Below are 7055 nucleotides of genomic sequence, written 5' to 3'. Positions count from 1 at the left end.
CTGTCTGCTCTCATTGCTCCCCAACTGGAGATGCTTTTCCCTGTGCCCTGGGCTGGGCTCTGTCTGTCTAATATAGTCTATACCCAAGGGCACCTCTGAAGCCTCCACCTCAGCCACCGCCATCGTCCTGGCCCAAAGGAAACAAAAATGCACCTACCCCTCACCCCATGGCTATAATGACATTGTTAATATGAGTGTTGCTCCTAGAGCATCAGTCCCCAGCCTTTTTGGCACCAGGGACTGGTTTCATGGAAGACAATTTTTCCACAAACCCAGGGGTGGGGGAGATGGTTTCGGGATGATTCAAGCACATTACATTTATTGTGCACTTTATTTCTATTACTATTACATTGTAATATATAATGAAATAATTATACCACTCACCATAATGCAGGATCTAATGCCACTGCTGGTCTGACGGGAGGCAGAGCTCAGGCGGTGACGCGAGCGATGGGGAGCGGCTGTAAATACAGATGAAGCGTCACTCACTGGCCCAACGCTCGCCTCCTGCTGTGTGGCCTGGTTCTTAACAGGCCACAGACTGCCTGCCACAGGGCCAGCTGAGGTCTCTGGGCCTTTTCAGCGAAGCAGATAATGCCCAGTTCTCAAGGCTGAATGCCTATCACAGCTGTGCTTCAAACTTTTTAAAAATACACAGCACTGAGTGCATCTCTGGATTGGAACTCCAGAGATCCTGGGCATGTGTTTTATGTGTTTTGTTCCGTTTTAAATACTCCGAAATGATCTAGATGAGCAGCCAAGTTTGGAACCCACAGATGTAAAATGACTTCCATCTGAAAAGCCTGAGATAAGGGTGAAACTGGAGGATTGTTGGTCAAATGAGGAACTGGTGATTCCTGTATCCATACAGCCTGAGAATGTGAAGACTGACAACTCTAGTCATAAGGGAGCCCGAAAGGGAACTAAAAACCTCTGTGGTAGGAGTATCCTGTGTTGAGTAATCTAGGACCTTGGGGAATATAGGGTTAGGGAACTGAGATTGGGTGTGAACTTATTTTATTTTCACTAAAACAAAACTAGGAAGTTGGCACTCTCAACAGAAACGAATCAGTGTCTTATATCTTACACAAATTACATTCCTATCAATGGATGCTGTTTGCTTCGTTTTCCATTTGTCACCCCTTGCTTTCTAGACATGTACTAATACCATAGCCACGAGCCACATGAGGCTGTTGAGCACTTGAAGTGTGGCTGGTCCAAATTGAGATATGCTGTATGTGTAAAACACACATGGGGCTTCAAAGAAGTAAGGAAAGAGGCCGGGCGCGGTGGCTCATGCCTGTAATCATAGCACTCTGGGAGGCCGAGGTGAGAGGATTGCTTGAGTTCAGGAGTTCGAGACCAGCCTGAGCAAGAGCAAGACCCCATCTCTACTAAAAATAGAAAGAAATGATCTGGACAGCTAAAAATATATTTAGAAAAAAATTAGCCGGGCATGGTGGTGCACGCCTGTAGTCCCAGCTACTTGGGAGGCTGAGGCAGGAGGATCGCTTAAGCCCAGGAGTTTGAGGTTGCTATGAGCTAGGCTGACGCCACGGCACTCTAGCCCAGGCAACAGAGCGAGACTCTTGTCTCAAAAAAACAAAAACAAAAAACAACAACAAAAAAAAGAAGGAAAGAATGTCCTAGTCCATTAATATTTTGCACATTGATTACATGTTAAAATAATATTTTGGATCTTTTTACAAGATCAAATACATTATTAAAATTAATTTCACCTGTTTCTTTACTTGTTTTAATGTGGCTAGTAGAACATTTTTTTTTTTTTTTTTTTTGAGACAGAGTCTCACTTTGTTGCCCGGACTAGAGTGAGTGCCATGGCGTCAGCCTAGCTCACAGCAACCTCAAACTCCTGGGCTTAAGCGATCCTCCTGCCTCAGCCTCCCAAGTAGCTGGAACTACAGGCATGCGCCACCATGCCTGGCTAATTTTTTCTATACATATTTTTAGTTGTCCAGATTAATTTCTTTCTATTTTTAGTAGAGAAGGGGTCTCGCTCAGGCTGGTCTCAAACTCCTGACCTCGAGTGATCCACCCGCCTCGGCCTCCCAGAGTGCTAGGATTACAGGCGTGAGCCACTGCGCCCGGCCTAGTAGAACATTTTTAAATTACATATACAGTTTGTGGAAGCTGAGAACATTCTTAATCTGGATGAGGGAAGTATGTGTGTGTGTGTGTGTATGGGTATTGAAATTTATCAGACTGTGCCCTTAAGCTTTGTTCACTTTACTGCTGTATATAAATAAAAATCTGTTTAAAAATTTAAACAACAAATTAACAATGGCTTCTTGATGCATTTAAAGTAAAATCTAAGCTTCTCTCCTTGGCCACCAAGACCCTGCCCACCCGTCCACCTCATCCCATACCATCTTCCCTGTGGCTCCCTGGGTCCCCGCTATTCAAATGTGGCCCTTTTCACACACACCTCGGGGCATTGGCATTTGCCTTTTCCTCTGCTGGGAAGGTTTTTCTTCTAGATCTTTATGTGGCCATTTATTTGTTATCATTCAGGTCTCAGCTCAATCATCACCACCTTTTTCCTTGACCACCTATATCAGTTAGGATGCTTTTGGTCAAAAGAAATAAGAAACACCACCTGGCTTAAATATTAAAGAGAATTTATTGGCTTGGGAACTAAAAACTCCAAAAGCAAATCTGGCTCCAGCCAGGGTATGGTTGGGCCCTGGGTCCTTTTCTCTGTGATTTTCTGAGCACTCCCCTCCTCCGTGGGTAACTGTATCTTCACACTGACCTCTGCACGTTAGCAAAACAGCTGCAGCAACCCCAGGCCTCACTTCTATGAATACATCCACCCCTCCAGACAGAGAGTTTCTTGTCTTCCAACACTCAGAGGAAGATACTGGACTTTACCTGACCAGTCACTAAGCCCAGGGGAATCTCACATAATCATTGGCAGGTCTCTGAACCAGTCACTGCTGAAAGGACCCTGATTAAGCTTAAGCCTATGGCCCTACCCACTGAAGTCTCAAGGCTACCATGTATTTGGGAGATGTGGATGGGTTCTGGGAAGGCAACCAGCAGTGTCTGCTAAATCACCCCACCCTCGCAAGTCACATCCTAGACCAGGGCTCGGCAAACTTTTTCTATAAAAGGCCAAATAGTAGATAATTAGGCTTTGCATGACTCCTAAGGGTTTCTTTTTTATTTTGTTTTGTTTGACAATCCTTTCAAAATATAAAAATCATTCTTAGCTTATGTGCCTTACAAAAACAGGCCAAGGACTGGATTTGGCCAAAGGATCATAGTTTGCCAACCGCTGATCGATACCATTATGATGCTTTTGCTGTCTAACTTTACCTTGTTAATTTGCTCCCTAACTATAATATTATACAAGCTCCGTGAGAGCACTTACCCAGCACTGTCTTCTCCACATCTGAAACAGTGCTGGGCACACAGTAGATACCCAATAAATATTCGCTGGATGAATGACCATGAAGACTTATTCTAGAGCCTGTCAGGACCCAGTGCCTAAGCTCTGACCTGCACTTTTCTGTCCTCCCTGTCTATGGGCCACAGCTGCCCCTATTCTGACCAAAACAGGAAGGGACAGGATTGCCTCTGGTCCACAAGGTGTCTTTATGCAAATCAGGAAAAGGTAACTTCCTCTGGCTGCAGCAGCCTGGCGCCCAGGACCATGGTGAGTGGGTGAGGACTGTTCTGTTGGAGGGTGTCCTTGGGTAGGACACATCCTGCCCAGTTGCGTGCGGTGGCTCTAGGGTGGAGTGCTGAGTTGGAGTTCTAAGACCTCACCCGCTTTTATTGTTCCCACACCTCTATGGAAAGACCTCTGCTGGCGCTCCTCTGCTGTAGCACTTAGCCGTTTCTCTCGCCGGCTCCCAATCCCCCTTTCCCAGTTCTCTTCAACACAATGAATGCAATCTGTACATATTGCACTGAAATTCTCATTTTGTGCTTGGAAGTTCATTCAAGCAGAGCGTGGCACAAGGGAGATTTGTGGTTGGAGAGGGACTTCTGTCCTGTGTGCTTGTTGCACCTCAGGAAAGACCGTGGGAAACTAGAAAAAGAACGAGCCAAAATTGCCAAGGAAATAGTGAAGCTGCCATAAAAATACAGAGTAATGTGTTGAGGGTTCTTCTGTCTGGAAAGAAAAAGGCTACAAAGAGTAACGTCTGTTTAATCATGAATGTTATGGGTAGGGTGGTCACAAACTCCTTCACCAAATCCCAAACTAGAACCAGGGGGCTCTGCTCAAAGCTTGGGAGGGTTGTGTTTAGGAATAATAAAGAAAATCCGCCTTCACTCGGTGGGTGGTAAGCTCACGGAACTCATTACCAAGCAGGAGTCGGGGTGGAAATATTAATAAAAAGCCTTGGAGGACTGAGCTGTGGACAGACCCCTGGTGACTTATGCGGGAGGATGAGGCGGCCTTGGGCTATGGGGCGCCCTTCGAGGGTGCTGACAAGGAGCACAACGGGCTGTCCACAGCGCTTCCCCTCGTGCCCCCGTCAGAGACGGTTCTGAGCAGGGACGGCAAGGAGCCCTGGCTGCCCCCACACCACTGGGCAGTCTGGAAGGGGACAGTGGGGGGACCTCACAGATGAAAGATTGACTTTCCCAACTCGGTTTTCCTTAGCACAGCCACAATCAACTGCTGGGAATTTGGGGGCCACCAAGACAATAAAATGATGTTTGTGGAAATTTTACATAAATGTCTACTCTATCCGTAGGGACCTCACTGTGGTCATTATGACAGCTAATGTGTATTGATTATGTACTATATGCTATTATATACACTTATTTATTCCTTATAACAACCCTGCAAGGTAGATACAATCATGTCATCATCTTGTTTGACAGATGGGGAAACTGAGGCTCAGAGAAGTAACTGTTTCAAGGTCCCACAGCTAATAAGTGATGCAAGACTCAAACGCAGGCCAACGACCCTGGAGTACATCACTGACTACTTCTCCATGCGACGGGGTTAAAGCCACTCCCACAATGCAGCCGGGAGACACCACTCACCTCCAGCCAGGGGCCGCCAGGAGGGAATACAGGCCCATTGTGGCCATATCCATTTTTTCAAGAAAAGCCGTGAGGATCCACGCTGGGTGGATAGAACAAATCTAGCTAAATGCAGCCTGAGGTCACTGGCTCCTGACCTCTGCCCGACCCACACACGCTGCCAGCGACACATCTTACGGGCAGGATGCTGTTGTCCGTGTCCGTGGAAGACCTGAGTTGCCAGGCGTGGGCGCAGGGCAGAGCGGCGAAGGCTGACTGCACACACGGACCGGGCACAGACCACCAGGCTGGGACAGCTGTGCCCGGAGGTCTGTCCCTGAGGGCACAGGCTCCATCCCCCACCTCTCAGCAGAGTCTAGTGATCTCTCTAGACCCTGGCCAGGATTCTGTGAATGTCGTCACAGACAGCAACATCTCAGGCTCTGGAAAAGAGACGTTTGATGTGTGGGAAGAGGGGCTCTATGGCATATGATGGATTGTCCCAGGAGCTGGCACACAGACCACACAAACTGTGCAGCACCCACGGCTGCACCTTAGATTGGGTGTGTGCTGAGGAAACTGGCTGGGCAGGTGGCCTGTGGCATCAAGTGGAGCCTTTGTTGAGGTTGTGCACTGCACCCTCCCTGCACAGGGAGGGCCAGAAGCCTTTTGAGTTGCACAAAGGCACTACCTGTTTGCTAAGCTGAGCACTTGTGGGGCTGTGTCTGCCCAGAGGAGGGACCTTTTCCAATTCAAATCAAGTCTCCATCTCTCCCAGGAAGGCCCGAAGCAGTTTGGGGTCCTGCTGTACCCTGCCCCACACCCCACGGAATTTCACTCATATCTTCCCGTTTTTTCTACCATTGAGAGTGCGGGTGGGATTAGGAGACCCAGGAATGCCTGAATTCTGCCATGTGTCTTCCGCCCCTTCCTTCCTGTAGGGTTCCTGAGGGATCGGCACACACAGAGGAGAGAGGCGAGCAGCTCAGAGTCCGACACACCACGGGCAGGGCGCTGGGCTGATGGCACAACCGAGGCTGGGAATTCCGGGACCCAGAGGCTCTTGCTCCCCTGCCGCCCGCTTGGGGCCAACTGGCTGCTGCTCACGAGAGGAAGATGAAGGAGGCAAAAAGGGCAGGCTCCAAGGGGACCTTGCTTCTGCTTCCTCATTCTGTCCCCAGAGCTGGAGGAGCAGGCAGGAGAGCGGGCAGTGGGAGGGAAGGCCACACCTGGGCACACCCTGATCACACAGGAACCCGTCCCCTTATACATGTGACTGAATCAGAGTCCTGCATCCTGGCCAAGCTGGGCAGCAGGTCCCTGGAAGGAAGCCAGCCAAGGGGCCGACTTCTCCACCCTTTGGGAACATGTCTCATTTAGTCCTCACAGTTTCCCTATGTACAGAAGGGGAAACTGAACTGCATGTTAAACAAGGGTAAGGAATTGGGTCACGGTCACACAGCTAGCGAGCAGAGCCGGGCTTTGGTGCTGTGGTGGACTCTGTGGCCTCTGCCCAGGTTCCCCTTCAGGACTGACGACAGCTCACGGCCGGTCCCATCCCGGGAACAGCCCTGCCTGAAAGGAGCTGCCTGGTCCCAGGGTGGCCCCTTCCTGGGGAGTGGCCCAAGCCCAAGTCAACTATGTGTGGGCAGGGGGCAGGGGGTCGGGAATGAGGAGCAAAATTCCAGCCCCTTGTTTCAGTTCAGCACACCTGGGAAGGGCCACCTGGCTTCAGAGCCCCCGAGGGAGGGAGGTCCGGGCTTTGGTTGCAAGCACCAGGGCTTCTCACCTCCTCCCTTCGCCCAACCTCCTCTAACAGCTGCTGCTGCTAAGACGCCTGCACTCCGCACGCTTCTGCAGGGCTGCCTCCCCTCCCCAAGCCCCAGGACCCAGGACAAATAAATCAAGAATACAGAAAGGGAAAGGTGAGGCAGCCCAGAGACTAACAGCAAGAAGTCACGGCCATCCCTGGGCGGGAGGGACAGAAGAAGGGAGCAGCACTACCTGTGCCCAGGGATCACCCGGCGAAGCTGGAACCCGAGGGCCTGTAG

The 7055-nt window shown here is 49.9% G+C and overlaps 1 protein-coding gene across 1 annotated transcript in view; it reads right to left on the bottom strand.

The window, feature by feature from the left end:
* Positions 1-421: 421 nt before the first annotated feature.
* Positions 422-7055, bottom strand: part of SLC37A3 (solute carrier family 37 member 3) — a 102986-nt gene continuing 96352 nt past the window's right edge. The window contains exon 11 of the mRNA XM_045565280.1: positions 422-461. The gene's annotated coding sequence lies outside the window, so the exon portion shown is untranslated. The remainder of the gene's footprint in view (positions 462-7055) is intronic.

The sequence above is a fragment of the Lemur catta genome, chromosome 11 (assembly GCF_020740605.2).
Source record: "Lemur catta isolate mLemCat1 chromosome 11, mLemCat1.pri, whole genome shotgun sequence".
In the NCBI taxonomy this organism is placed as follows: domain Eukaryota; kingdom Metazoa; phylum Chordata; class Mammalia; order Primates; family Lemuridae; genus Lemur; species Lemur catta.
This window is presented reverse-complemented; position numbering and strand designations above follow the sequence as displayed.